Genomic DNA, 9,737 nt, shown 5'->3' on the forward strand with positions numbered 1-9,737 from the left:
GTGGATCGCAGAAGCCAGAGCAGTGGCTGGGAGGCGGGGATGCAGAGTTGCAGGGGAGGTGGGGGGAGCAGAGGGGGACCTACCCTGGAGGTGGTGAAGCAGCAGCCCCTCACCTGCTTGGGCCCTCTACGCCCTGCACCGAACTATGTGTCTCTCGTCTCATGTGTATTTTAAACCTCATTATTTCTCTTAAAGGCACTGCCCCGCCCTCCAGAACACGGTACAAGCTTCAGGTCCCACAAAACCTGAATCCACCCCTGGGAGACGGGGGCTGGGTGGAAAGAGGGGGTTCAGGAGGCAATAAGCAAGGGAGTGGGGGGCTCTGGCCTCTGAGATCCAGGCGAGCGAGGCTTTGCCACTCACCCGCCGCAGACCTTGGGCAAGTCATTGAACCTCTGCGTGCTTCCTTTTCTGTAAAACAAAAATCACGAACGTGCTCATCCCCTCGGGCGGTTTGCAAGGTTTAATAAGATAATGTGTATAACGGAATTAGCGCCATCATTCGCACATAGCAAACACTCCGTGCCTTTGCTCTGATTTCCTGTTATAGAATATTCTTGTTAAAATGTATTTCCTGGGGGATCCCTGGGTGGCTCAGCGGTTTAGCGACTGCCTTTGGCCCAGGGTGTGATCCTGGAGTCCCGGGATCGAGTCCTGAGTCGGGCTCCCAGCATACAGCTTACTTCTCCCTCCGCCTGTGTCTCTGCCTCTTTCTCTCTCTCTCTCTCTCTCTCATCAATCAATCAATCAATCTTTTTTTTAAAAAAAAAAATGTGTTTCCCTGGTTGGTGTTCTCAGGATTTGTAATTTTCCTGTGTTGGGGTCCTGCTGTGGTCCGTGGATGGAGGGCCTCTTGTGTTCCCCCATGATTTGTTTGGGAGCGTCAGATCCTGTCCTGGGAGGCACACACTGTTTCGCAGGAGACATGTGGCCCTTGCAGGGTGGTGGGCGACCACCCAAGCCCACTTCTGGGATCACATGTACCAAGTGGCCCGTCGCACAGGCCCGAGGCCACGTCCCTCCTCACTGCGGTTGTGTGCCTCTGCGCCACCCCCAGGGGTGTGACCGGCAGCCCTGCTGCCCATCAGATCTCCCCCTTTCCTCTGGCCCCGCCGCTCTGGGGGAAACAATCCTTTGTCACTTGGAGCCAGTTTCTGGAGGAGAGGGTAGGTCTGCGATTGCAGACGCAGCCCCCGAGCATCCTCAGGGCAGCCGGTTCCTGGCCGGCCCCGGGTGTGGAGCGCACCCCGACAGCTGGTGTCCGTCTGCGGGCTCCTGCCTGCGGGGCCTGGAGTGACAGCTTGGCAGGCCCAGGCCACCGCGCTCCAGACCCTCCCCCAGGGCCCGTCGGGGACCTCTTTCCGGGCCCCCGTGTGGCCATTCCCCGGGAGGCCGCTTGATGGAGCTGTGGCTCCACCGGGCGGCGGGCGGTGGGGCCGGTGGCTCTGCGGGCTCCTGGCGTGGACCCGGGCCTGGCCCAGCACCACCCGCTCCCACCCCGCGAGGCAAGAAGCCCCGGCCTCGGTGCCCTGGCCCAGGCCCCGGCCTGGCAGAGACGACCCAGCTCACCCCGGACTTTTTATTCTCCTTAAACCATGTTTCTTTTTTTTCTTGTTTTGTTTACCTGCCTCCTTGCACCACGTTTCTGCGGTCTCACTAATAGCTCTTCACCGGGTCCCTTGCCCCAAGCCCCGGGGCCTGCTCAAGAACTATAATTTCATTTAATCTCTGCTCTGATTTGGGGTGGAGGAATGGAAGGAAGAAATGGCCGGGCTGGCCTATTTCCTCCTTTCAAGCTTTTCTGTGGCTCTGATTTTGCTCCAAGGAAGGAGAAAAAAAAAAAAAAAGTCCTTCTTAGGGCTGGTGCTTGGGAGAGAAAGGTGTTTGAATATAAAGTTCAAGCGAGCTGTCTAGCGTGGAATGCAAAGCGAAAAAATTAAGAAGAAAGGAAGCTTTTTAAAAGAGGACTTTTTATCTGACTCCAAACATGCTGCAGTGGCGCTTTTATAAAATCGTGAAAAACACGGAGGAAGAAATAGAAAGCTTTCATGATTTTTCACCCCGAACGGACTTCTATTTCAGTATCTTATTCTCAGCTATATTGTCAATCGCACGGATCTGCCTTCCCTAATCCCCCAAACTGGATCCATTGATTCCCGGGTTTGGTTGTCTGCTTTTTAATGTAATACATCAAGTACATTTTTAAATTTTTTTTAATTATTTTTTTTTATTTCCCCCCTTGGCAAGCTGGCTTTTTTTGAAAGCTGAACTCAAGCAGGTCGACTTTTGAAGCTTTTCTGTGCAGACGGCTCTCAGCTAGGTGTCTGTGCGAGAAGATCTCCCTGAAGCCGTGATTCAGACGGTTGGAAGAGGGTGATGGAAGTGTGGCTTCCGGGGGGCAGAGCTGGGGAGATGTGGCACGTGGTGAAGGCCCGACTTGCCCCGTTTCGACTTGCAAAGCGAGCTGCCCCCACTTAACTCAGCAGCTCTTAGAGCCCCCGGAGCGGGGTGACCAGGCCTCCGGGCTTTGAGCTTGCCTCGCAGAACCTCCGGGGTCTGGTGTGTAGCCACAGCTTCTCCAGGCTGCCCGGGTCTGGGGACCGAGGGGCGGGGCTCAGGGGTCACCGATTCAGGCCCTTGTCCCTTTGGAAGATCCTGGGCAGAGGCAGGAGGCCCATGTGTGCGTGCCTGTGCATGCATGCGTGCGTGTGTGTGTGTGTGTGTGTGTGTGTGTCGCAGGGGGTGTCGGGCTGCTTGTCCCAGGTCGGGCTTCCTCTCCCAGGCGGGGGCAGCAGCAAGGCTGCCCGAGCTGACCGGCCTGTGTGCCCCACCTAGAGCAGCAGCAAAGCGCAGGGGCAGGAAAAGGCTGGAGCTGGCACCCCTTGGTTCCCTGCTTTGAGGGCAGCGGGGCACTTAGCTCCAGGAGAAGTGAAATTTCATTTTGTCTTCTCTCTCTCTCTTTTCTTTTTCTTTCTTTCTTTTTGTTTTCCCCCTGCTCCTACTCCTCTATGCCACCCTGCCTGGCTGCCCCTGGAGGCACGATGGGTCCTGTGGTTTCTCAGGACGCAGGGAAGAAACCGCAGGGGACAGGGATAGAGGAAACAGAGCACTGTGGTCATCAGAGCTGTGATAGCCCGGATGACACTGAGGTCCTCTGTGCCTGCAGTGGCCCTGGAGCAGGACAGGGTGATGGGGGTGGTGGGGGCACAGCATCCCGTAGCCACACTGACCAGAACTCACACCCCAGCTTGGCCCATCTCTAGCTTTGTGTTCCGGGGGCAGGGAGAAATCCCACAACCCTCTTGGCTTTGGTTTTCTTATCTAGAAAGTCCAGAAACATCGACCAATCCATAGGTTTGATGTGAGGACAGCTGAAGTAATGGAGAGCGCTTTCTTTTTTTTTTTTCAAAGATTTTATTTATTTATGCATGAGAGACCCAGAGAGAGAGGCAGAGACACAGGCAGAGGGAGATGCAGGCTCCATGCAGGGAGCCCGATGCAGGACTCGATCCCAGGACCCTGGGATCATATCCTGAGCTGAAGGCAGACGCTCAACCACTGAGCCACCTGGGCGCCCCTGGAGAATCCCTTCTTAAAAGCTGGTAGTTAAAAAAAAAAAAAAAAGCTGGTAGTTACCAGATGCCTCCCATGAGCCACATGCTATGTTAATCCTCACAAGACCCCAACAACGTACATGTTATCATGGTCCCTGTGGTGGGGACCTGACACCCAGACAGGCCATTGTCGCTGTGCCCACAGTCCCCCAGATGCCAGGCCCTGGAGCCTCCGAGCTCGACCCTGACACCTTTTGCCTGGTGGCTGTGCCCCCCCTCCTGCCGCCTCCCCAACACCACTCTCCTCTAATGCCCCTTCCCCGTGTGCTCCGGCGTGGCAGGCAGCCAGTCAGATGGCGGCTCATCCCACCCCTTGCCAAGGACCTCGGGTTTGGAGCTTTGCGGGTTTCTTCCTCCAGAAGTCATGGGATCCACTTCCTGTTTCTGAAACTCCACAAGAAACCACCCTGGAGCTTTGAATAAAGAAAGGAGCAGCGTATTCGGTAGTGGATATGCACGTTTGTGGTCATAAGACATGAAAAACGTCTCCGCCGTATCTCGTTTCCACTAAGGAAGAGCAAACCTTTGAGGATGCGTGTGTGTGTGTGTGTGTGTGTGTGTGTGTGTGAACATGCACTTGAGTAGGTGGGGAATCCTCAGCCCTGCAGGTGGAAAGAGCACCGGAGCCAGATGGCGTGACCCAAGGCATCAGGTAGGGGCGACGCTGGGAGACGGAGCATCACTCCAGAAGGCAGGCAGGGGTGGGGTGGGGGAGCGCAGGGGGCAGGTGGGGAGAAGCAGGGCGGCAGAGCAAGCCTTCCAGGGCAGGATGAAAGGCCTGGGGTGCCTTCTGGGGCTCCCCTGCCTACGTGCCTCTTGTGTCCTTGCTGCTGTGGTTTTCTTATCCAGTAAGTCCAGAAACATCGACCCTTCAGACCCTTCAAAGAAGAAAAGGTCCTTTCATTTGACTCTCAGGGGCTGGCCCCCCAGGGCAGTGCCTGCGGTGACACCTGAGTGCCAGTGGGTATCACTTGAAGCAGTGTCTCTGGTGGAGGGAGCATGCGTGCCTTCAGGCCCAGCCGTGGCAAGGATGACGGTGGCGATGAAGGGCTGCTGCTGCCCGCTGGAAGGCAAGAGAGAAGGCAGGCACATGGCAAACGTGGGGACCCGACTCGGCCAGGGTGACGTTATTTACTTTCTGCTGGGCCAGGTGTCTTTGGGGAGGGACTTTCTGATAGACCCGGTGAGAGAGCTGTTTCCTTTCTAGAGCTGGCCACCGGACTGTGCTTTTCTCCCTAGGACTTGCTGTCTGAGGGGTCTCTCCATCCTGTGTGACAAAGTGTGGGAGAGAGCTCAGTTTTAGGGCACACGCACGTGTGCACACACACCCCCACACGGGTTGTTAACACAATTCATCTCCAGTTGAGATGGGAGGCGGCCACAGCCTGTGAGAGCCACAGGTGGCAGATGGAGATGGCCCCTTGCATACCCCCAGGTCCCACCCTGAAAACCCACGTCGGGGTTGGAGGGGGTCCCCACATTCCCCTGATGTTCCCACAGGTGACTCTGCTCAGTGGGGACCATCACCTCTTTCATCCTTACGATGCTGGTGGCTGGCCTGAGGACTTACCGCCAGGTTGGAGTTCCTGGCCTTTCTTTTAGCTCTAAAAATGACCCCCCCACCGGTGCTAATTTGGGGAGGCATGAGGGAAGTGGTCCTGGGGGGATGTTGGCATTTCCTATCGCTCTTGGGTGGTGAGGCTGAGGCTGCTGTTGTGTCAGCAGGAGCCTCTCGCGGGCCTTTCCCGGAGACCCCTGGGCACCCCTGACACACACATCAGCAGGTGTGTGTCAGTGATGCAGGGTATTCCAGTAATGCTGCGTGTGATGCCCAGAACGGTACTTCATAGAAACAGTGAGAGGCTGCCCTCCTGGGGCTTAGAGTCAAACACTCATGTAAATCCCATAAGCAATAGCTTGTGTTTATTGCCCGTGTGCTGTGCCCAGATGGTGTTTTGCATGGGTTCTCCTGAGACCTTTCACAATTCCGGGCGGATGGCTAGGTATCATTGACATGGTGGGAATGCAGAAGCATATTCAGAGAAGTTAAGCAACTGGCCTGAGGTCACACAGCTTGTTTCGGGCAGAACTGAGAACCTGATTCTCATCTATCTGTCTGCCTCTCCAGAGAGAAAGTGCCCTTCCTGCTCAGCGCCAGGTGACACTGGGGGCCAGAGCCAGGGGTCTGCCCCCCCCCCCACCGGAAGGGCTCATATGCTCAACTTGACCCCCTTGAGAGCCTGCTGCAGCTAGAAATGCCCCGTGGGACTGACACCGCAGCCCACTGCCCTGCTCCCCGGGGATGCTGAGGAAGGGGGAAGTGTCAGCTAGCCCTCTGGGCAATGATGACAGAGGAGCATGTGGTTGTCTTCTGAGATCTGATCTTTGCTGTCTGGCAGTTGTTCAAAAACCAGCCGGACAGCTACGTGCTGTGGTCAGACCCCTCTGGGGTTTCTGCTTCCCCATGGGATCTGCAAGCCGGAAGGTGTCTAAGACACAACCCACTGACCTGCCTCGTGGTGACAGCCATGTGCACATACCTGAGTCCATTCATCCCTGGATGTCGCAAACAGGAAGAGTTCGCTGCCTTCCTTCCCGCCTGCTGCCTCGGGTCCCGGGGGCTGACTTCACCTGCCCGGGGTTCTCCTGCTTGTGGAGCCTCTCTTCTCCTCGGAGCGAGGGACGGAGAAGCCAAGATGACCTTGCTTGGGCTTCGGACTCAAGCCTCGGGTGAATACACGTGGGCCTGCACCCCGGCCTGCCTCTCCCCGAGCTCCTTCAGCCTTCACGTAGTAGAGGTCACCTTCTGCAGACTGCAAGTAAGCGCGAGTGGAAGGCAGAGCAGTTGTTTGCGGGGCGAGCTAGCTTGTCAGCGGAGCCTCTGCTTGAGCAACTCGTGGCCCAGCACCACCCCGCAGACTGCCCCGGGGCGGGGGTGCAGGTCTGACACTTGTAAACATCCGCACCTGGAATGAGTTTGGATACCTGTTTTGTGTTTGAGAAAGAAAACCTCTTATCCGCAGATCTCCACGAGAGGAATTTATTCATTTGTTAATTTATTCAACAAATATTTGTTGGGCCTGCACTATCGGCCTGGCAGGTGCTGTGTGCCCGGGCTACAAAGATGCATGCAGATACGTGCCTTCCAGGGCAGGGCTCAGATAGTCGGTAGGCAGACCTGTGGGCCAGAAAGTGGTGTGTGGTCAGTGGCTGGGGAGGGAAGTGTGGGGCTCCTGGGGGTCCGCCCGGCCATATGGGACGCAGTCAGCGGGAAGACGCGGCCAGGGAGTTTCGTTCAATGGGCTCTAAAGGACGAGAGTGTTCCACGAGTGTTGGATGGAGGAACTGAGTAGGGGAAGGGCATTCCAGGCAGAGGGAACAGCGTGTGCAGAGGCCCCGGGGCTTAGAAGAGAGGTTAAGGGATAGTGAGTGGAATAATAGGAACGCCCGAGCTTCAGCTTTGGGGACGAGAACACGCAATAGTGCAGGTAAAGTGCACAGCGCAGTCCTAGGAAGTAATGCTCTAAAGAAAGGTCTGCTTTTACCATCTTTCTGCTATTAAAATAACATCATCCCTTCCCTCTTCACCACTTGTCTGAGGTTTTTTTTTTTTTTTTTGAAGATTTTTAATTTATTTATTCATGAGAGGCACACAGAGAGAGGCAGAGACATAGGCAGAGGGAGAAGCAGGCTCCTCGAAGGGAACCCAACGTGGGACTCGATCCCAGGACCCTGGGATCATGACCTGAGCCAAAGGCAGACGCTCAGCCACTGAGCCATCCCGTCAGAGTTTTTCTTCCTTCGTTTTGGACCCCTAACGTACTTTTTTGTGATAACACGAGAAACGTTATGATGACCGTTGTCAAAGGAGAACCTGACATCAGTACTGTTTTCGTGACACTTCGGATGTATTTTGAACATGTTCACGGAGTGTGTTGTTTTGGACGGACGTGACAGGTCCCCTTTCGAGAGCGATGGTGATAAAGTGTGGCTGGGATCCGAGTTTTGGAGACGTGGCATTATTACGGATGACCGGCGGGCTTGGACGCAAGAAAGAAATGTGTTTTTAAATTGCTTCTCACGCCTTCTGTGCTCTCACGCACACTGAGTTAGGCTAATAACCTCTCAGAAAGCGTTCCTACGTATCTCAGGGTTGGGAGGGCGGTGGGGGGGGCTTTATCTGGGGGGTGCTGAGGTCGAGGGACAGGCCAGAGTGGGTGGATCCGACGGGAGCTTGAAATTGAGACACACAGCCAAGGTACAGAAGACCATCTCTTCCTTTAAATGATTTTCAATTTTTTTTTTTTTTTGATTTTCAAATTTTAACATCGAAAGCCTCCTGGGAGATTTTTAGACACGGACAGGCAGGGATCGTCTCAGGATGTCTAGCGACTTGGCCCGGACATTTCTTTGCAGCCTTGGCTGTTTCTTTGCAGCCTTGGCTATTTCTTGGAAGTCACCTTTATTGATTCTCAGAATTCCTGGGAATTCTGCAACCTATTCCCCCGTGAAATGTCACATTTCACAGTATACCCATTGTGTGTTTCCAGTGCCCTCTTATCCCAAACCCCAGCCCCGCCTGAGAAGTTGCAAAGGGCGCTTCCTTCCTGACCTCCCCTCTCTATTAAATTAATTAATTAAAAGGCAGGGACCCTCGTAGCCAGAGAACATTCTCCTTTTCTTTCAGCTGACTCCTGCCACTCAACAAAAATCTTCCCACCGTTTGGGTGACTTATGGGCCGCAACCGGCAACATTGTTTCGGGCTTCGTTCTTAACATCTTGGGGCTCCAGATTAGCTCCAGCAAAGAGACTTTGTCTGTCTGTCTGTCTGTCTGTTTGTTCATAAAGTGCCTGCGTGGGTGGAAGGGAGAGGACCTCCCTTTTCTCTTGAAAGGAGCGAGATGGAAATGCAAGGAACAGGATGGCCAGGGAGTCCACCTCCTGCAAGATAATCAAAATGAAAGAAAGAAACAAATGCATTGACAGAGAATTACTTTGAAGCATCAGGATTTGGGCCAATGGGGGAGTCGTGTTTTCCAGTACAAAGAATAACCTCATGTGCGTCCTCCCTCCGCTTGGTGTATCTCTTCTGCTGCCTCTTGGTCCACAGCAGAAAAAAAAATATTAGGGAATATTTTCTCTGTCCCCCAGCCCCCCTGTGAGATGATGTAAACACCGAGTCTCACTGGGTCCCTCGGTGGGCCGTGCAGACCCAGCATTTCCCAAATAGCAGAGGGACAAGAGACGAGGGGCGGGAGGTTCGTCCTGCCAGGGTCGGGCAGCTTCGGGCATGTTTCAGAGGCCACCTGTTACTCTCTTCACTGTCCTTCCATTTTCCAAATTATCAGGTTAAGTAAGAGCAAAGCGAAAGATGCCTGGGTGGCTCAGCGGTTGAGCATCTGCCTTTGGCCCAGGGTGTGATCCCGGAGTCCCGGGATCAAGTCCCGCGTCGGGATCCTCGCAGGGAGCCTGCGTCTCCCTCTGCCCGAGTCTCTGCCTCTCTCTCTCTCTGTGTCTCTCATGAATAAATAAATAAAATCTTAATAATAAAAAAGAGCAAAGGAGGAAGCACGCTGGAGTGTGTGCACATCCACTACCGTGGGTGGCTCTGAGAGTTGATGAAGTTGACTCGGTATTTATTTTAAGGTTGTTTCTAGAATGGAAAGTGCGCGGGTTGATAGCTTCTTGTTTTGCAGAAACCATGAATGGACTTATCTTTAACGGTGCCTATCTACACACGAATCTTGCTGCTCCTGGTGTGTGTGTGTGTACACCTGAGCCCATGCTTCCTGGCTGGCATATCTGTGTGCAAACATGTGCGAGACTATAAATAAAAGCCAAATGAATGCCTTTGACTAAAACGTGAGGGCTACTCTTTCTATTTTATGCAGTAAATGAGGCTCGCAAATCCCCTTAGGAGACCAAGCCTGGGGGGAACAGCAGCTCTGGGAAGGGGCTGGCAGAGGGTGCGGGGGGTCCCAGGGCCTCTGTTTACCTGTGGGTGTCTTTTCCTTGTATGGACTTGAAGGATGACTCCTCCTTTGATGCTCCAAGGTAACAGGGTATGAGCCTCAAACACAGACTGGTCGTTCTGCCATGCATCTTCCTAGGGATGACACCTG

General features: G+C 54.3%; 1 long non-coding RNA gene across 1 annotated transcript; it reads right to left on the bottom strand.

Annotated features, from left to right (window-relative positions):
- Positions 1-4,296: 4,296 nt before the first annotated feature.
- Positions 4,297-9,737, bottom strand: LOC144309865 (uncharacterized). The gene is made up of 3 exons (XR_013375754.1): positions 9,611-9,737; positions 6,155-6,580; positions 4,297-4,881 (listed from the first exon to the last, which is right to left on the bottom strand). It is a non-coding gene; the product is annotated as an uncharacterized LOC144309865 (long non-coding RNA).

This window comes from Canis aureus, unplaced genomic scaffold, assembly GCF_053574225.1.
Source record: "Canis aureus isolate CA01 unplaced genomic scaffold, VMU_Caureus_v.1.0 ptg000221l_RagTag, whole genome shotgun sequence".
NCBI lineage: Eukaryota > Metazoa > Chordata > Mammalia > Carnivora > Canidae > Canis > Canis aureus.